This window comes from Hemiscyllium ocellatum, unplaced genomic scaffold (genome assembly GCF_020745735.1).
Source record: "Hemiscyllium ocellatum isolate sHemOce1 unplaced genomic scaffold, sHemOce1.pat.X.cur. scaffold_115_pat_ctg1, whole genome shotgun sequence".
Lineage (NCBI taxonomy): Eukaryota > Metazoa > Chordata > Chondrichthyes > Orectolobiformes > Hemiscylliidae > Hemiscyllium > Hemiscyllium ocellatum.
The window spans coordinates 587,837-610,428 of record NW_026867690.1 but is presented as its reverse complement, the minus strand read 5'-3'; positions in this window follow the sequence as shown (position 1 = coordinate 610,428).

Genomic DNA, 22,592 nt, shown 5'->3' with positions numbered 1-22,592 from the left:
TTCCATTATTTAGGGTGCGGATATTTGTGGAGTCCTCTCTTCCAGTAAGTTATTTAATGGTCCATCGACTTTCATGTATGGTTTTGACAGGCCGACAGATTTGATAATTAGATTAGATTAGATTAGATTACTTACAGTGTGGAAACAGGCCCTTCGGCCCAACAAGTCCACACCGACCCGCCGAAGCGCAACCCACCCATACCCCTACATATACCCCTTACCTAACACTACGGGCAATTTAGCATAGCCAATTCACCTGACCCGCACATCTTTGGACTGTGGGAGGAAACCGGAGCACCCGGAGGAAACCCACGCAGACACGGGGAGAACGTGCAAACTCCACACAGTCAGTCGCCTGAGGCGGGAATTGAACCCAGGTCCCTGGCGCTGTGAGGCAGCAATGCTAACCACTGTGCCATCATTTCTCCCTCTGTATCAGATGTTAGTCCTGCTGTTCGTAGTGTAGCCAGTCAAGTCTCTTCGCATTAATGTGATGTCATCAGATTTAGGTGCACGTGATCCGACCCTGGCATGTTCACCCACACTCGTCACTGAACCATGGATCGGCTTGATGGTAATGGTGGACGGATGGATTATCCTGAGGGAAAAGTGACAGATTGTCATTGAAAACAATTCTGCTTCTTCTGCTGCTGTGATCTACATCATCGGATGATAACCCAGTTTAAGCCTCAATATTTACAATTCAATTCCACTGACTGTGCCCCATTTCACACCGAAACCCATTCACCCATCAGCCCTGTACTCAGTGACCTACTCTGGTTTCTAATGTGGAAATACTTCCATTTTCATATTCTCATTCTGCTGGAAGTCTTTCCTTGGTGCCACGCTTCCAAATTGTTGCATAAACTCAATCCATTTAAGGTACTAATCTGAATCTTCTCCTTTCCGTAATGCCATCTTCTGTGTTCGAAGTGAACGTGTTTCCCTCTGCTTTTCTCTCTGACCATGATGCAGAGCTCTGTAGTGTCAGTGATGCCAACCTTATGCAATTTCAGAGTCAACAAACTTCTGCACCATGCGTTATTGTTCAGTTCCCAGTGTACAGCGCTCCATATTGGACAAGATGTTTGGGCATCTTTGACATATGTCATTGGGAAATTGTTCAAAAACAGAAATTGCACAGTAACAGATGTTGTACCATTTTCTGGAGTGACTGCAGAGTTAAAGTTTCAAGTCCAGTGAAAGCTCCCAATATTTGCAGCATTTTTTAGAATCTTATTTCCAGTATCCATAGTTATTTGGTTAGGTTACCTACGGTGTGGAAACAGGCCCTTCGGCCAAACAAGTCCACACTGACCCATCGAAGCGCAACCCACCCATACCCCTACACTTACCCCTTCACCCAGCAGTACAGGCAATTTAACATGGCCAATTCACCTAACCTGCACATCATTGGACTGTGGGAGGAAACCGGAACACCCGGAGGAAACCCACGCAGACACGGGGAGAATGTGCAAATTCCCCAATCAGTCGGCATGGGCGGGAATTGAACCCGGGTCTCTAGCGCTGTGAGGCAGCAGTGCTAACCACTGTGCCACTGTGCCACCGTGCCGCCCACTAAATTGTTTAATTGAAAATTTGTTCCGTGCCTATTCATTTCTGGAGAAACTCAGAAGGTCTGTCAGCATCTGCAGAGACAGAGAAACAGAGTTAGCGTTTCCAGTCCAGTGTGACACTTCTTCAGAACTGAATACAATTGAAAAATGGTATTTTAACTCTTTGCCAGAAGTGGGGGATGGGTGGCAGGGAAAAGAGGGTGTGGCAAAAGATAAACGGGCTTTTAGCAGTGGTGAATGAGAAGATTCTGTAAAACGGGTTTAAATTAAAGTGTGAATGGGGGAAAGGGGTTCTCTCTATTGAATACCAGAAAAAGAAAACACAACCACACACGGTCATAGGGAGGCCAGGAGGGAGAATGTTGACCATGTGGTATTATATAGATCTGGCCACGGATACGTTTTCACCGTGGTGATTATCACACCCTTTGGACAAAGGAATTCAGATGTTCAACTTCTTATTGGCACTAGTAAGCGTTTCATGCCGCCTTAGGATTGTAACATGGAGAAAAACAAATAACAGTATGTAGTTTTGCCTGAGTATTAGTTATCTGTCATGTTGAAGATAGTTTCAAATTTGAAGTTAGTATCAGACGGAGCATAGAAGGTTGCGGGCTGACATTGTAGAAGCTTATAAAATCATGAGAGGAATGGATAGGGTGTATAGCCAAGATCTTTTCCACGGGCTGGGGCAGTTCAAGCATAGAGGGAATGGGTTTAAGGTGTAAGAGGGAAGATTTAAAAGGGACGAAGGGACAACGTTTCTACACAGAGTGTGGTGTGGGTATGGAATGGGCTGCCAGGGGAAGAGTGGGAGGTGCAAGTATAACTGCAACATTTAAAACTCATTTGGGCAAACATATGACTGGGAAAAACTTAGAGGCATATGGGCCAAATGAAATCAGATGGGACTAGTATAGTTTGGAAAACTTGCCCAGCGTGGACATTTAGAAAAGCTTCACGTAGAGTCAGTGTGGGTTTGTGAAAGGGAAATTATATTTTACCCCGTAAAATCATGCACAGTGTTTCTGGAGATGCCTGAGAATGTAACAAGTGGGTTTGATAAAGGGGATCTGGTCAACACAGAACTTTCCAGAGATTTTTCACAAGGCATTACAAAATAAAAGTTCTTACAGGAAACAGAAGCTCTAGGACATCGGATTCTGTATTAATATGGGATGATGACTGTTTAACACATAAATCGGAGAGTCAGGATTAATGGATCGTTGTGATAAAGATGTATCTGCTGAAGTACCACAAACATCAGTCTGATGGCATCAGTTATTTACAATCTATGCTGATAGCCTGAAGGAGGGAGCTGAGTGCAACATACATCCGAGTTTGAGGATGACTCTGAGAATCAAAAGGCTGGCTGTTATTTAATGGGGAGGACTTCCAGAAAAGGAGCAGTACAAAGGGATTGGAGTCTTCCTGTGTATGAAACATAACGTCAGCATGCTGATGCAGCAAGTAACTAGGTTGGTACATTTGGCAGCTTCCTGGGATGAAAGGGTTTAGTTATTGAGAATTTCTAAAATGGTGAGGTGATCATCCATTGGGGTTTAAATGAATGAGAAGTGACACTGCTGAAACATACAAGACACAGCAGGGGCTTGGGAAGGTAGATATTGAGAAGTTGTTTCCATTCTTGGCCAAAGTGAGGAACTCGAGGATATAGATACCGAATCAGGAACATCGATTTCAATCTGAGATGTAAACCGATGTCTTCTCTCAGAAGGTAGTGAATGTCTGGAATTTCCTGACCCAGAGAGGTGTGGAGGGATACAAGGAGTCTGCAAGAAAGTGGAGCTGAGCTCTGGAGTAGATCAGCCATGTCCTTATTAAATTACAGGGCTAGCTTGAGAGGCCAATTGACCTACTTGTTCCTATTTATTAATTTAACACGCTCTGCTTTTGGAAAGTAATGAGTTATTCTCCTGGAAATCATGTTGTAAAATGTTGCATTCAGGGAGAGCAGAGGATTTGTTGTTTTAACCCTGGGTGGGGGACGGGTCTGTATTCCCAGCATATCTGGGGCTGCAATATGTTGCACAACTGGAGCAGACGTTAGAGAGGGGAAGCCTGGAAACAGTGATTGGGGGGGTGGGGGTGGGGGCACTTTCTGGCCAAGCCTGCATTTTACAAGCACATTTCCACAAATGCACCTAACCATGGGTGTGGCCTCGATCTGTCCCTGTGTAACAGTTTGGAAGGGCTGAATGGAACATCAGAACACAGGGCTGAGGGATACTAGGGGGGCATTCGGCCAGTAAATTAGGTCGTGGCACATCTCATTGTGGTCCCAGTTGCACTTTGCTCTCCATGCACCATTATCCCTGATTCACCTGCCAGCCTCAGTATAATATAAATATCTGGCCATCGCAAACTTTTGGGAAAGAGAATTCCCACTGGAATGAAATACCACTTTGTGAATTTCTCCTAATTCCTGCTCTGACAGAGGTTGGAGGGTGTCACTGTTCCCTTTTCTCGTCCCACTCCTCCATGGCTCACAACAAATTGTAAATGTAACCAGATTGGTGATAGGTCTGATGATAAAGTTCTCAGACTGGGTGAGGTTCAGTGACAGGAACAAGTCAGGGAGATTTCTTTAGTCAGTCACACGTAACTAATAGAACTAACAGATGCACCACATGGTGGATCTGTGGTTAGCACTGTTACCTCTCATCGCTATGGAGCTGCGTTCAATTCCAACCTCGGGCAACCCTCTATGTGGATTTTGAATATTCTCCCATTGTCTGTGTGGGTTTCCTCCCAGAGTTCCAGTTTCCTCCCACAGTCCAAAGATACGCAGCTTAGAGCGGATTGGCCAAGCTAAATTACCCAAAGTGCCCAGGGGTGTGTAGGTTAGATAGGTTAGTGATGGGAAATGCAGCGTTACATGGATAGAGTATGGGGGCAGGTCCGGGGGATCCACACTCCTCTAGACTTTGTATGTTTCAATAACATCACCTCTCATTCCAAGAGTAACCTGTTAAAGCCTTCATAATATAAGACCCTCTTCCCTGGAATACATGAAGTGAAGCATCTCCGAACTGCTTCCAAATTAATTATATCCTTTCTCAGGTAAGGAGACAAAAATAATCTCACACTCACTTGAGGTTAATTTTTGTTTTCTCTGTGGTGAGAGTATTTGGAACTCTCTTCCCAGCAGAGCATTGGAGGCAGAGATATTGAATATTTTTGAGGCACAGACAGAAGATTCAGAAGTAACAACAGAGTCAAGGATTATCGAGGAATGGGCAGCAATTTGCAGTGTAGGGAAAAATGTAGACAGTGGTGCAAAATTACACTGCTTCAGAACATCCAGAAAAATAGTTCTGTATTTTAACTGAACATGATGATGACTTTGAGAACAGGAGCAGGATGAAGAATATTCACATTGTCGGTCTGCTGGCCCAGACAGTAGGTGGTCAGCCAGTGAGTATTTTTTGAGAACTGGCTGCAGTGATTCCTTCACTTCGAAACTGAAGAGGGACGGATGAAGACTGAGACAGTTCATCGGGTTACTGTGCACTGGTCAGGGTGAGACCAGCCCTCTCACCCTGTCCTCGTGTGGTTATATAGGTATGGGGATAAACAAAGACTAATGGAAGCTTCCAGAACCCAGGGCAAAGATCCAATGGCTTTAATTCATGGGCTCCAGGATTATGTACTTTCGGGATTTTTCAGCGGCGGTGATTCAGAAAAAAAAATCATTTGATGATATAAAACATAGAACATTACAGCACAGTACAGGCTCTTCGGCCCTCGATGTTGCGCCGACCTGTCTTACCAATCTGAAGCCCATCTAACCTACACCATTCCATGTACGTCCATATGCTTGTCCAATGTACTTAAGGTTGGCGAATCTACTACTGTTGCAGGCAAAGCATTCCATAATCTTATTACTCTCTGAATAAACGAATTACCTCTGATATCTGTCCTATATCTATCACCCCTCAATTTAAAGCTATGCACCCTCATCCTCGCCGTCACCATTCTTGGACAACGGCTCACCCTATCTAACCCTCTGCTTATCTTATATGTCTTTATTAAGTCACCTCTCAACCTTCTGCTCTCTAACGAAAACAGCCTCAACTCCCTCAGCCTTTCCTCGTAAGACCTTCCTTCCACCGGGCAACATCAGAGTAAATCTCCTCTGCACCCTTTCCAATGCTTCCACATCCTTCTTATAGTGTGGTGACCAGAACTGTACACAATACTCCAAGTGCGGCCGCACTAGAGTTTGTACAGCTGTAGCATAACTTCATGGTTCCTGAACTTGATCCCTCTATTAATAAAAGCTAAAACACTGTATGCCTTCTTAACAATCCTGTCAACCTGTGTGGCAACTTTCAGTGATCTGTGTACCTGGACCCCGAGATCTCTCTGCTCATCTACACTACCAAGAATCTTACCATTAGCCCAGTACTTTGCATTCCGGTTACTCTGACCAAAGTGAATCACCTCACACTTGTCCGCATTAAACTCCATTTGCCACCTCTCAGCCCAGCTCTGCAGCTTATCTATGTCTGTCTGTAACCTATCACATCCTTCGTCACTATCCACAACTCCACCGACCTTAGTGTCGTCTGGAAATTTGCTAACCCACCCTTGTACACCTCATCCAGGTCGTTTATGAAAATGATGAACAGCACAGGACCCAACACCGACCCACTACTAACTGGACTCCAGGATGAACATTTCCCATCAACCTGTCGTCTTTCAGCAAGCTGATTACTGATCAGAACTGCTATATCTCCCACAGTACCATTACTCTGCATTTTGCAAAATAGCCGACTGTGGTGAACCTTATCGAACGCGTTGCTGAAATCCATATACACCACATCAACCGGTTTACTCTCATTTACCTGTTTGGTCACCTTCTCAAAGAACTCAATAATGTTTGTGAGGCACGACCTACCCTTCACAAAACCATGCTGACTATCCTTAATCAATTTATTATTTTCTAGATGATTATAACTCCTATCTCTTATAACCTTTCCCAACACTTTACCAACAACTGAAGTAAGGCTCACTGGTCTATAATTATCAGGATTGTCTGTACTGACCTTCTTGAACAGGGGAACCACATTTCCCATCCTGCAGTCTTCTGGCACTATTCCTGTAGACAATGACGATTTAAGGATCAATGCCAAAGGCTCGGCAATCTCCTCCCTGGCTTTCCAGAGGATCCTAGGCTCGATCCCATCCGGCCCAGGAGACTTACCTACTTTCACACTCTGCAGGATTTGTCATACCTCCTCCTTGTGAACCTCAATCCCAACTACTCTAGGTACCCTGTGTCTCAGTAATCTCCTCGACAACATTGTCATTTTCTAGAGTGAATATTGTTGAAAAATATTCACTTAGTGCTTCCCCTATCTCCTTTGACTCCACACGCAACTTCCCAATATTATGCTTGATTGACCCTAATCTTACTTTTGTCATTCTTTTATTCCTTAAATTACTATAGAAAGCCGTAGGGTTTACCCTGATTCTATCCAGCAACAACTTCGCATGTCTTCTCCTGGCCCTTCTGAGCTCTCCCTTTAGGTCTTTCCTGGCTACCTTGTAAACCTCAAGCGTCCAAACTGAGCCTTCACATCTCATCCTAACGTAAGCCTTCTTCTTCCTCTTGATCAGAGATTCCATTTCCTTCGTAAACTATGGCTCACGCACCTTACAGCTTCCTCCCTGCCTGATAGGTACATACTTACCTAGGACACATGGTAGTTTTTCCTTGAATAAGCTCCTCAGTTGTAATGTGCCTATATCCATCCTATGCTTCCTAAATCATGCCTAATCGCATCGTAATTGCTTTTCCCCCAGCTGTAACTCTTGCCCAGTGGTATACACCTATCCCTTGCTATCACTAAAGTAAACATAACAGAACTTTAATCGCTATCACCAAAGTGCTCACCTGCTCCCAAGCCTAACACCTTTCAAGAGAAGAGTAAGGGAACTCGCGGATCAATATTCCCTCTGGTACCCAACGATTCTCCGTATTGCATTTAATGGATCCATGAACTCATCTGACTCTGCAGAGAAAACGAAAACTTTATGGACATGTTAAATTCCCCTATAGATTTTGTTTAGTTTTTTTGTTCTTTTTATGTTTAGTTTTGGAAAGTTTTGAGAGCTTGTCAGTTGTAGCAGTTTTAGATTGTGTAGATTTTAAGCTCTATGAGACTTTGTTTGTTAATGATCAGTAATTCTAGTTCTTCCTCTCTCGAGTTCAAATGTTGCTACAGTGTGTTCTGGATAATGATGTGCTTAAATGGTGTGCCTGGAACATTAAGGGGAGCCACTGACCAGTCAAAAGAAAAAAATATTTTCTGGTCTTAAAACAGAGGGGGTGGATGTTGTCCTATTGCAGGAGATGCACCTTGATGCCAGGAACAATTGACGTTATAGCAGGACGCGGTTGAACGGGCTTTGTTCGTCTTTTAATACTAGGAGTAGGGGGGAAGCCATACTGGATAAGAAGAATCTTCCATTTAAATTGCTAGATTGTATTTGACACTCACGAGAGGATCATAATTCCCATGCCTTGAACTATGGTAAATATCCAGTATTTTGAATAGTAATTGCGACACCCCAGACCCACCGACCCCCCACCCCCCCCCCCCCCCTCCCGGCGCACTCTCTTAATATCCCGGTAGATGCGTTTTCCAAAGTCAGTTATCTTGCATCATGGCACATTATCGTAGGAGATTTCAACTGCCTATGGAGCCCACGGTGGACAGAATGTCCAAAGGTCCCTCAATACCCTCGTTATAATGTAACCAATTGGTGGATTTGTATGCAGAACTAGAGCTGGTAGATGTCTGGAGGCACATTTACCTCACAAGTAGGGCTTTTATTATCTTCTTTAACACACTGAACTGCCACACGAGGGATGATGTCTTCCCCATCCCTGCAACAGTCTTAGATTAAGTGGCATCCTGCACAGTTGGGAATATTACCATTTCTGACCATACTTATTGATTAAGATCAAGGGAAATATAACAGATTCGAGACACTGGCGAATGTATCCCTTTATTCTGAAGGCTAGTTAGTTCATTGAGTATTTCTGTAATGAATTCAGATCTTTCTTAGTCATTAATTCAGATTCAACCAGTAACCCATCCATTCTATGGGAAATTGTTAAGGCTTATGCTAAGGGAATAATTATTCCTTAGGATGCAGCAGAATGGGGAGCAGGAACGCTGGCTTGACGCACAGCTGAGGGCAGCCGAGAGGACATACTGTGATAGACCCTCAGTGGCTAAGCTGCAGAGGATCACAACGCTTCGGTCTACAGTGAATTCCACGCTCACACAGACAGCCAAGCAGGAACTTACTTTTGCAAATCAAAGGCTGTTTACACATGGTGATAAGCCAGGCAAGTATTTAGCCAGGAAAACGACCGCCCCTCTCAAGCCATTAGGGAAGTTACTGGGATCCTTACCTTCAATTCCAAAAAGATTAATGCAGCCTGTCCGAGATTGTTCTTCAAATTATTTCAGACTGAACATTATGAGGATAGATGGATTAAGATGGAGTCATTTTTCATGAACCTGGGTCTTCCAGGAGTAAGCCCTGAATTAGTGTTGTGCCTTAATGCACCATTGTCAGCGCAGGAGGGTGTGAATCAGGTTCAGAATGTAAAGGCGCACCTTCCTGACGGATTTCTGAGTGAATTTTATAAATGATTTATAAACCTATTGTCAGGGCTGATTTTTAACATGTTCCATCACTCATACAGTCACGAACCCCTCCCTCCATCCTTAAGAGAGGCTCATATCTCTCTGATGCTGAAGAGAGGAAGACCCTGGAGGATTGTGCTTCTTACACGCCAATCTCACTTTTAAATGTTGGTTTCAAAATCCTGTCTGCGACCCGTGCATTAAGGCGAGAAACTTTGCTGCCTTCCATTGCCAAAGAGGACCAAATAGACTTTATAAAGGGCCGCAGATCTTCCTATAACGTTAAGATGTTACTCAATATGTCAACAACAATCTGTCCAGGGGCTATTGATCCCTTTAGATGAGAGAAGGCATTTGATTGGGTTGAGTGGCTGGCTCTCTTCTGTACATTAGAACGGTTTGGTCTAGGCAAAGTTTTTATCAAGTTGGTGAGGGTCCTTTACCGTGATCCTCTGGCTGCGGTTCTCACTAATGGTGTGCCAAACAGTAATATTAATATTTCTCAAGGCAGCCGACAAGATTGACACATTTCGCCATTGTTGTTTACGTTGGTGATTGAGCCACTGGTGGAGGCTATCCATAGGGATGCCGACATATCTGCCCCAGAAATGGGATAGAAGTCACGTAAGATTACATTGTATGCAGACGAGGGTCTTTTTTTTTCTCAAATCCCGCAATTTCGGTAGTTCATGTGATGCAATGCAATAATTCACTTGTTGCCTTTCGGGCGATAAGATTAATTTTACAAAGTTGGAGGCCATGTCTATGGGAGGTCTTACGGAAATCCCTGATACTGAGGGCAAATGCTAGTTTCCTTTTAAATGGTCACGGGGGTGGTTTCCCTATTTCAGTATATTCATTACATCTGTCTTTGATCAGTTATTTAACGTGAACTATGTCCATTTGTTTAACAAAATTAAACAAGAGCTTCAAAGATGGGAGGCATTTCCAATATCCAGGCTAGGTCGGATAGCTGTTATTAAAATGAATGTCCTTCCTCATTTCTGATACCCCGTGAATGCTTTATTTTATATTTCCCAGATAGATGAGGCATGTGGGCAGCATGGTGGCACAGTGGTTAGCACTGCTGCCTCACAGCACCAGTGAGCCGGCGCCACTTCCCGCTCAGGCGACTGACTGTGTGGAGTTTGCACATTCTGCCCGTGTCTGCGTGGGTTTCCTCCGGGTGCTCCGATTTCCTCTCACAGTCCAAAGATGTGCAGCTTAGGTGAATTGGACATGCTAAATTGCCGGCAGTGTTAGGTGAAGGGTAAATGTAGGGGAATGGGTCTGGGTGGGTTGTGCTTCGGCAGGTTGGTGTGGACTCGTTGGGCTGAAGGTCCTGTTTCCACATTGTAAGTAATCTAAGATTTTTTTTAGAAAAAAATGGCTGGTTTCTCTCTCTTATTTGGCACTATAAGTGATTCTTTGTCAAGCTAACAAAATTGCAACTGCCCCACAGATTGTGGGGAGTTGATCTCCCAGATTGAAAGCAATCAATTAAGTTTTTTTTCATCGTATTTGAGTGCCTGGGCCGCTGAGACATCGGCATCAATGTGGCTAGACATTGAGCCCTCTCAGGCAAAGTCAACCCTTATTAGTCTGTTGTTCTTCGATAAATTGACATCGTTTATGGAATATTGTCATAAACTAATGATGATCAATGCTGTTAAAACATGAATGACAATGCATCAGATCGAGGGCAATACAGCCAAAACCATGTTTCTTACCCTATAATTGGTACATCGTGTTGTCAACCGGGGATAATGGATTCCAGGTGTAAACTGTGGGCAGGCAGGGGGGTACATTGCTTGGATTATTTAGAATTAGTAGAATCCCTACAGAGTGGATACAGGTCCTTGGGCCTCACATGTCCACTTCGACCCTCTGAAAAATAACCCCCCCAGACCCATTCCCCTACCATCCTATGTTTACCCTGTTTAATGCCCCAACTAACAGATCCTGGAACACTATGAGCGATTTAACAATGGCCAATTCATCTAACCTGCACATCTTCGTAACTGTGGGAGGAAACCTACGCGGACACAGTTGAGAATATACTAACTCCACACAGTCAGTCACCCAAGGCTGGAACCAAACCTGTGAACCTGGTACAGTGAGTCAGCAGTGCAAACCACTGAGCCACCACGTATTACTTGAGGGAGAAACAATGATATCATTTGATCATTTAACTCCGTATGTATGGAGTACCTAGTAGAGACTTCTTCTGTTTTATCCAGATTAAAAATTTGATTAAAAATTTACTTTTAACAGACACTTATAGATCTCAGACAAGACTGTGCAGCTTCGTGACGTCTGTGCGAGAGAGTTGGGGGTTTAGATCTTTTCGGAGACATAGGAGGATATTTGTGAAAATGCTCGAAGGATTTTAATCTGTAATAGGACACATTCCATGCTTTTGAAAATTCTTCATAGGGTCTATCTGACAACAGATTTTCTCTCAATATTCAAAGTGGGATTATCTTCAGCATGTCCTAAATGCAGAATGACTACAGGCACTCTTACTTATTGCATGTGGTCCTGCTGCAGGCTTCGTATATATTGGAGCACTGTGTCAGGTGTGGTAGAGTGGGTCTTGGGGACCGAATTGGAGATGGACCCAGTTTCTCTATTCCTGGGCCTGCCCAGAGTATTTTACGCAGATGCAAATCGGAAAAAAATTTCCATACTTTCAGGGCTAGAAAAAATATTCTGTTGTGTTGGATGTCTGAAAACTCCCCGGGTCTGTTGGGTCTTTTTAAGCTCATCATGCAGAATATCCCTTTGGACTTTCTCACCAGAATGGTGCACCAAAAAACAAAGATTATTAAAAGTCATAGAGTCATAGAGGCATCCAACCCATCCATGCCGATCACATGTCCCAAACCAATCTAGTCCCACCTGCCAGCGCCCGGCCCAAATCCGTCCAAATCCTTCCTATTCATTTACCCATCCAAATTCCTCTTAAATGTAGCACTTGCATCAGCCTCCCCCACTACACCTGGCAGCTCATTTCATACATGCACCACCCTCTGTGTGAAAAAGTTGCCCCGTAGGTCTCTTTTATATCTTTCTCTTCTCACCCTAAAACTATGCCCTCTAGTTCTGGACTCCCCGACCCCAGGGAAAAGACTATTTACCCTATCCATGCCCCTCATAATTTTGCAAACCGCTATAATGTCACCACTCAGCCTTCGATGCTCCAGGGAAAACAGTTCCAGCCTGTTCAGCCTCTCCTTATATCTCAAATCCTCCAACCCTGGCAACATCTTTGTAAATCTTTCCTGAACCCTTTCAAGTTTCACAACATCTATCCGATAGGAAGGAGATGAGAATTGCACGCAATATTCCAACAGTGGCCTAACAAATGTCCTGTACAGCCACAACATGATCTTCCAACTCCTGTACTCTATACTCTGACCAATAAAGGAAAGCATACCAAACGCCTTCTTCACTATCCTATCTACCTGCGACTCCACTTTCAAGGAGCTATGAACCTACACTCCAAAGTCTCTTTGTTCAGCAACACTCCCTGCGAACTTACCATTAAGTGTATAAGTCCTGCTAAGATTTGCATTCCAAAAGTGCAGCACGTCACATTTACCGGAATTAAACTCCATCTGCCACTTCTCAGTCCATTTGGCCGTTTGGTCGAGATCCCGTTGTGATCTGAGGTGACCATCTTCGCTGCCCACTACACCTCCAATTTTGGTGTCATCTCCAAATTTACTAACTGTACCTCTTATGCTCGCATCTAAATCATTCATGTCAATGACAAAAAGTAGTGAATCCAGCACCAATCCTTGTGGCACTCCATTGGTCACAGGCCTCAGTCTGAAAAACACCCCTCCACCACCACCCTCTGTCTTCTACCTTTGAACCAATTCTGTATCCAAATGACTAGTTCTCCCTGTACTCCATGAGATCTAACCTTGCTAATTAGTCTCCCATGGGGAATATTATCAAAACCCTTACTGAAGTCCAAATAGATCACATCTACCCCTCTGCCCTTATCAGTCCTCTTTGTTACTTCCTCAAAAAACGCAATCAAGTTTGGGAGACATGATTTCCCATGCACAAAGCCATGTTGATTATCCCTATTCAATCCTTGCCTTTCCAAATGCATGTACATCCTGTCCCCCAGGATTCCCTCGAACAACTTGCAAACTGCCGAGGTCAGGCTCACTGCTCGATAGTTCCCTGGCTTGTCCTAACCGCCCTTCTTAAACAGTGGCGCCACGTTAGCCAACCTCCAGTCTTCCAGCACCTCACCTGTGACTATCTGTGTTACAAATATCTCAGCAAGAGGCCCATCAATCACTTCTCTAGCTTTCCACAGAGTTCTAGGGTACACCTATCAGGTCCTGGGTACCCGTTCCAAGACATCCAACACTTTCTCCTCTGTAATATGGACAATTTGCAAGGTGTCACCATCTATTTCCCTACATTTTACGTCTTCCATATCCTTTTCAACAGTAAATACTGATGCAAAATATTCGTATAGTATCTCCCCCATACTTCCTGTGCGAGGAAAAATATTCTGTTGTGTTGGATGTCTGAAAAGCCCCCGGGTCTGTTTGGTCGTTGCAAGCTTGTCATGGGAAATATCTCTTTGGACTTTCTCACCAGTATGGTGCACTGAAAAGCAGAGATTTATATAAGATATGGCAACCCTTTTTGGATTACCGCGATATAGGCTTATCTACCACTGTAATAAGAGCATTTATATAGCCATGATGATATTGTCTAATGAAACAAATATGAAGAATTATGAACATATGAATGCATAACGCTCTCGAAGAACGAGAACTATTGTTTGTTATGCTGAGCCATATTATTTATTTATTATTTATTGTTTATTTTTGTTTTTCTTCTGTCCATTCAGAGACTTTAAGTTGTTTTGTATATTCATGCACATGGGTGTAATTTTGTTCAGTTATTTGAGTTGTTTTGTTATTGGTTTATTATAATAATAAAAATCTCTTCTTCAATAAAATGTTTGTTAAAAAAAATTAAAGTGCTAACATTGATAGAATAGAGTCCCAAAGAACTCTGATTAGAGAGACCACTCATGATGGTTTACGCTGAAGATCACCACATGGGTGATGGGGTGAGATTGAGAGAGCATCCCCTTCATGGTAATCTGTGTCAATGTGGGGAATTGAACCTGCTCTGGTGTCCTCCCTCTGCATCATAAACCAACCATCCAGCCAACCGAGTGGGAGACTGTGTAACTGTTACACGCAGAATCAGTCACAGACAAAGGGCAAGAGAAATATTCATGACAAGGTAAAAGGTATATTTGAGATAACGATCATGATAACGGCGAGGATAAAAACGTTCTCTGCTAGAAATTGTATTTTATAACGAGACAAGTGTTTAGAAGCTGTCTTTGGCTGAATACAATAAGGTGAGAAAAGTGAAATAACCAGAATGACTATTTGTGATTGGATATCGATAACCATAAAATAAGTGCATGTTTTTGAATGGTCTGTGGAAAGCATTATGACTGCTGCATGAATTTAAAAAGCAGATGAAATATTTTGTTCAGAGATTCCGTCCCCATGTGAAATGCCTTCTGAACGTATGCTGAAAGAAACCAGGGGGAAAAATGTCTGAGAATCGTCTGCTCGGTAACTGGAAGCTGATGGTTGAATGAGTGAAAGCTCCTGTGACATGGAGCTGAGAAAACCATCAGATCACCATCGACCGTAATGAATGTTGGAGCATATTTGAAGCAATGAATGGCATCATCATGGATTTTAATTGTGTGTGATTTGAAAAACGTACGTCTCTATTCCATCCTCTTACGTGCTACACGCTGGGGCACAGCCGTTTTCCTGAAATTGGGAATAAGTTGGAACATTATCTGGAACATTCCATAATTGGCTTTCTCCAGAATATTCTATGACAGTGTGGGGGGCACTAGAAATGCAAGAGAGAAAGAGAGGGAAGATGATGCATGCAGTAGTGAGAGTGGTGGAGCATGAGCCTTGTTCGATGGTCGGTGCTTTAACAGATATACAGTGAGTGTGAGGGAGCAGAGAGAATATGGTGACCCTTTTCCTGACAAAGGGGGCAAGGTTATTGATGCTTGTCCTGTATTGCTGGGCATTTCTTCAGACCGAAGATACTGCACTGAGCTGGGTGGGGAGCTCAGGCCAGGCTCAGTGGGACTGGTGGTGTGATCCCTCTGAGAAGAGAATGGTCCCCCTCTGTACTAGCCCATCCACCAGGACCTCCGTGCTGCTGTTGTCAAACCGTGATGTAATTTCCCCTTAGCTGTCATGCTCTGGTAAACTGTGCAGGGCAGATCCAAACTGAGAAAGTTCAACCGTGTGACAATTGGCCTTTTGGAGATGACATCATTGCCAGGAATCACAGAATATCCAGGGGCATCCAGGCGACTGTGAGTACCTCCAGTCATGATGGGTGGGAGAATCGGGCTGGCATTGAATGAGAGGGACACGATGGAATGGGCTGGGTAGTTAATGAGATGAGTTTGGTCAGATAGCACCAGGAAACTAGCTAGCATCGTGGAGACAACCCCTCTGTCACACTCAATGAAATTGTCACTGAGACAGTTCTTTGTTAGATTCAGCCCAGTGAGGCGAAGACTCTACTGTCCTCACTCCCAGCTAGAAAGCTGCAGAACAAATGCTCATCCAAAACTCTCCATCGCCTGAACTCACACCAATATCCCCTTCACTCATAATTCATCATAATACTGACCCGTGTTGCATGATACTAGCGAAATATCTTCATTTCAGCATTCTGAACCCTGTGAACATATCCTTCCATGAAATATTTTCTCAGTCTCCCCCATTCTGTCTCTCTCCAAAGCACACTCATTTACAGTTATACTGCACTAGACTGCCAGTGTGACTGACCATTTGTCCCAGCTGGTCCATGCCAACCATAGTGTCCATCCCCACTCACCCCATTTCCCTGCCATTGCTCTGTATTCTTCTAATCCTTTCCTATCTGTGTATTTGTCCAAATGCCTTTTCAATGTTGTTATTGTACCCACTTGCACTGGCAGCTCAGTCCATACACATACCACACTCTGTGTAAACAAGTTTCCCCTCAGGTTCCTTTTTATATATTTTTTTCCTTTCCAAGCATTCATGGGTGTTCTCCACTCCTCGATTCCCCAACCTTGGGAAAAATTTTGAAGTATTCACCCCATGCACGCCGCTCATGATTTTATAAGAATTACACTTCTATAAGAACCCCCTCAGTTCCCTACGCTGTAAGGAAATAAGTTCTAACCTGTCCAACCTCTGCCTATAACTTAGAGCCTTTAGCCCAGGAAACATCTTTGCAAATTTCCTCTACAGTCTTTCTCGTTCAATAATATCCTTTCTAGAGCAAGGTGAACAAAACTGAACACCATACTCCAACTGCAGCCTTACCAACATCATGTACAACTGCAACATAACGTCCCAACCTCAATACTGAATGTGCTGATGTAGGCCAGTGTGCCAACAGCCTTCTTCACTGTCCTGTGCATCTGGGACTCAAATTTCAGACAACCGTGCACCTGATCTCCAAACTCATTTTGTTACACTACACGCCTTAAGACCCTCTCATTCATCATTAAACTCCAACCTGGATTTGACTTTCCATAATGCAAGACGTCACATTTATCTATATTAAACGCCATTTGCTATTTCTCAGCCCACTTCCTCAGCTGACCAAGGTACTGCTGCAATTTCTGATAATGTTCCTCACTGTAAATGATGCCTCCTAATTTAGAGTCATCTGCAAACTTACTAACCTTACGCTGTGCACTCTGGTCCAAACCATTGATATAGATATCAAACAGCAATGGGCCCATGACCGACCACTGAGGCACTCCACTAGTCACAGGCCTCCAGTCTGACAAGCATACCTCCACCATAGCCATTTGCTTCATAACGTCAAACTAATTGTGTCGCCAATTTGTAAGTTTACATTAGAGTCCATGCGATCTAACCTTCCAGAGTGGCCTACCATGTGGAACCTTATCAAAGGCATTACTGAAATCCACATAGTCGATATCCACCACCCTACCCTCGTCAACCTTTCTGGTCACTTCCTCTATATCTCTAACAAAATGTGTAAGGCATGCTCTGTCACGCACAAAGCTATGCTGACTGCTCCAAGTCAAACTCTGTCTTTCCAAATGCATGCATATCTTATATCTCAGAACCTTCTTAAGCGGTTTTCCAAAACCAGATGTTAAGCTTATTGGTCTATATTTCCCAGAATTTTATTTGGAGCACTTCTTGAATAAGGGCACATTTGTTACCGCCCAGCCTTTCGGGTCCTTGGTCCCTGAAGTGTCTTCTCTCGCTTCTTGCATATGTCTGGTCAGGACCAAGAGATTTATCTGACTTTAAGCATTCTAATATGTCCATTAGTACCATTAGTGATATCGACTGTACCAATATATGTCATTTAACGTCCCAAAGGTCACAGGTCTTCATGTCTTTCTTCACGATAAACACAAAGGAGGAATTGAGGAACTCAACCATCTCTTGAGGTTTTACACATGTATGACCATTTTGGATTGTAGGACGTCCTACTCTCTCTCTGATTGTTCTTTTTCTTTCCTATACTGAATTTGGATTCACACCAATCTGCTCAGCCAAGGCTATCTCATACCCCCTTTTCACCTTGCTGATTTCCTTCTTCAGTAAACTCCTGTATCCCCTGTGTACCTCCAGAGATTCCCTTGGTCCCAGCTGCCTGTACCTGAGCCACGCCTTCTTTTTTTGCTGGTCAGAGCCTCAATATCGCTTGTCACCCAGGGTTCTCTCTTCCAGCCTCCCTTTCCCTTCACCCTCACAGGAACATGTAGACCTTGAACTCGAACTATCTCACTTTTGAAGCCCTCCCACTTGCCCGGTATCCTACTCCAATCATCCCCAGCAATCCCCTGTCTTATTCCAACAACATAGGCCTTGCACCAAGTTAGAACTTGAATCCGTGGACTAATTTTGTCCCAACCATAACTATTTTAAAATTAATACAGCTCTAGTCACTTTCCCAAATTCTCCCCCACTTTACCTCCATCACCTATCCTACCCCTATTTCCCAAAAGTAGGTCGAGTTTGTCCCTTCCCCAGTAGGACCCTCTATATATTGCTTGTGGAAACTTTCCTGAACACACTTAACAAATTACGTTTTATCTAAGTTCTTAAACCTCTGGAAGTCCCAGTCTATGTTAGAAAATTAAAATCAACTATTATGACAACCCTATTGCTCCGGAAAATCCAGCCAGTCTCCCTGCATATTTGTTCCTCTAATTCCCATTGATTATATAGAGGCTTATAGTAGAGCCACTATAACATCACCATCCCCCTCTTGCTTCTTTGCACCATATACAAAACCTCATTGGATATTATCTCAGTTATGTCATCATTAAATACTAGAGTGATATGCGCCTTTATCAGAATTATTGGTATTTAAATTGTTTCCATTTACATCTCTTCCTCGCAGTGATTTTCACAGTCGCAGCACCACTTGTCAAGGTACAGTCGAGATATGGAGCTGTAAATTGATGGGAACTGCACATCTTGTCACTTCCAGCATTGGTTACATTTTTCACCACACTGGGCAGTGATCTAATACAGTGTTACTGAACAATGCAAGAGTCTGAGTTTATATATGAATGAACCAGTGCAGACTGCACAGCTCCCCACACTGAACATTTAGCCCATGATTATAGATCAAGCATTGGTGTGGACTGCACAGAGTTTCAGTCTGGACATTGCTGGGTTGCATACAGCTTAACACTAGCCGGATCTACACAGTGCTCCATCCTGAATATGTAATGGATGGGCTGGTTATGTGAGTTGGATTGCGAATGTGCGAGTACTAAACATTTGACAATACCTTTATTTTGTGTTTTAATTCTTGTGATTGGAGCCTTCAAATCCTGACTCATCCTGTTAGACCCATCCCTCTGGATGAGTGATGGCGAGTGTTGTTGCAGCATCTGGGTGTGCAACATGACCAACAATAGGAGCAGAGGCTGCAGAGAGGGGAGTATCTGTAAAATGGAATGAGGAAATCACAATCAGATCAGCCGTGGTCTTAGTGAATGGTGGGGCAGGAATGAATGGACCACCAATGCAACTTATTCATATATTTCTGTTTGTTCTAAGCAAACTCCCCTTCTCTCCCAGTGTACCATACCGGTGGGGATTGAATCACCTCCTGCATAACAGTATGCTGGGGCCTCACTAACCTCCAGATTTCCTGTGCCCCAGTTTCGAGCTCTGAGTGACTCCCTCCTTTCCCTGTGCCCCAGTCTCAAGCAGTTGAATGACTGTGTCCTGTTCCTGTGTCCCAATCTTGGGCAGCTGAGTGACTGCCTCCTGATCCAAGGTTTGCGATAGTAGATATCCCCCTCCTGCTACTGAGTGACAGGCTCCAATATCTCTGTGCTCACCTGCTGCTCCTGTGGAATGGAGTTGAGGGACTGAATGGCCTCTTCATATTCCTTGCAGCTTCTCCTGACTAAAAGCCTTTCTCGTGTTTCTGTAAAACACCATCAAAATTTTAATGATGTATTTTTGTATTTTACTCTCAGCAATTGAGCAAACAAGCTGACTGACAGAATTCAGAAGCTGAATTGCCTCCTCCTGTCCCTATGTCATACACTCAAGAGGCAATAGAGTCTCAGAGATTCACAGCACGGAAAAATACCTTTCCGTCTGATCGTCCATACCGACAAAACATCTTAAGTAAATCTTGCCCTCCTTGCCAGTACTTGGCCGATCTCCCTCTAAACACTTCCCATGCATGTATGCATCCAAATGCCTTTGAAATGGTGTAAATATAACACCCTCCATCACCTCTTTTGGCTGCTCGATCCATACACACATCAGTCTCTGTGTGAAAATGTTGTCCCTTTTCTCCCTTTTTACATCTTTCCCCTCTCACCTGTACCTTTGTCTTCATATTTTGGACTCGTCTATCCTGGGTAAAAGACGTTGACTGTTTACCTTATCTATGCCCCTCATGATTTTATAAACCTCTTCAACGTCACCCCTCAGCCTCAACACTTGAAAATAGTCCAAGCCTATTCAAACTCTCCCTGTAACTCTAACCCTCCAATGCCTGCAACATTCTTTTAAATCTCTTCTGTACCCTTTCCAGTTTGACAACACCTTTCCGACAGCAGGCTGACGAGAATTTAAGGCAGTATTACAAAAATGGCCAAACCCATGTCTGTACAGATGTAACATGTCGTGAAAATGCTTAGACTCAAAGCACGCACCAGCAAAGGGAAGATCACGAAGTGCCTTCTTCACTACACTATCTACCTGTGACGGCACTTTCAAGGAACGGAGAACCTGCACCACAAGGTGACACAGTAGCTCAGTGGCAAGCATTGCTGCTTAAGAGCGCAGCGATATGGGTTTAATTCCATCCTTGAATGACTGCCTGTTTGGAGTTTGCACATTCTCCCCGTGTCTGCATGAGTTTCCTCCAGATGTTATGTTTTCCTCCGACAGTATAAAGATATACAGATAATGGTAGATTGGCCATGCTAAATTGCGTAAAGTACCCAGGAATGTGTAGGCGAGGAGGATTAGCCATGGGAAATGCAGGCTCAGAGGGATAGGGTAGGGGTTTGTCCAGTGGGATACTGTTCAGAGGTTCGGTGTGGCCTCGATGGGCCGAATAGGCTGCTTCCTCACTGTAGGGATTCGATAATCTCTATGGAGTTCTCCTTGATCGGCAGTTTTCTACAGGACCCTACCTACAAGTCTTGCCTTGATTTGTCTTGCCAAAATGCAACATCTTACATTTATCTAACATAAACTCCATCTGCCACTCCTCGGTTCACCACAGCAAAGTCCCATTATAGTCTGGGATATCATTCTGTCGACTATACCAAAAAATTTGGTATTATCTACAAACTTACTGACCATACTTCATATATTCAAATGCAAGTGATTTGTACAAGTAACAAAAGACAGTGGATCCCCTATTGATCTTTGCGGCACACCACTGGTCACAGGTCTCCATGTTTAATGAACAAATGTCCACTGTCACGCCCTGTCTCCGATATTCAAGAAAATGTTGGATCTAAATGGTGAGCTCTCCCTGGATCCCAGGCAGTCTGACCTTGCTAACCAGTCTACCATGTAGAACATTTTGGTCATCTTACTGAATTCCATAAAGACAACATCCACTGTCCTGCCTTCATCAATCATCTTCATCACTTCCTCAAAAAATTCCACCCAGTCAGTGAGACGTGATCTACAATGTACAAAGCTCTCTTCAGTCCTTGTCCTTCTAAATGCATATCGATCCTTTTCCTCGAAATCCCATCCAACAATTTAGACACCATTAACGTCAGGCTCATCGATCTATAGTTACCTGTTTTTTTCCTTACTTTCTGAAATAATGACACTATGTTAGCAGCCCTCCAGTCTTTTGACACCTCAACCTGTAGAAATCAATGTCACAAATATGTCATCAAAATGCTGAGCAATCGATGTCCTAGCTTCCCACGAATATCTGGGATACAATTGCTCAGGTCCCAGGGATGTGTTCACCTTTATGTGTTTTAAAATGTCCAACACCTCCTTGTAATATAGACACTTTTCAAGTTATCATTATATATTTCTTCATTCTCTCGCTCTTGTAACCTCCTTCACATTAAACTCTGAGGAGAAATACTTATTTAGTATCCCTACAACCTATGTATACGTGGTTCCATATATAGGTAGCCTTACTGAACTTTAAGGGGCCTTATTCTCTCCCGAGTTAATCTTTTGCCATAAAAAGATTTCTAGAATTTCTTCAATGCCTCATTAACCCTATTTCTAAAGCCATCGCTTGTCCACATTTTTTTCTGGCCCAATTTCCCCATTGAATATACACTTGCTGCCCTTATACACCTCTCAGGATTCACTTGATCTCAGCTCTGTTTACCTGACATATGCCTCCTTCCTTACCTTGACCAGAGCATCAATATATCTAGCCATCCAGCACTCCCTGCACCTACCAGCTTTGCCCCTCTCACTAATCGGAACACATCGGCTCTGAATTCTCTGAAACCAAGTTTTGATGGCCTTGCATTTTCCAACCATCCCTTTACCTGTGAATGGGATATTCCAATCAGCCTTTCACAGGCCTCGCCTAACACTTTCAAGATTGGTCTTGTTAAAAGTTAGAACTTTAATGTTTACATCAGGTCTTTCCTCTTCCAAAATTAATTTAAAACTATTATTTATGCGTAACAGACTTGAAAGTTAAAAAAACACGTCCAGTCCCTCTGGAACAGGCTCGAGAGGCTGAATGGGCTCCTCGTGGCCCT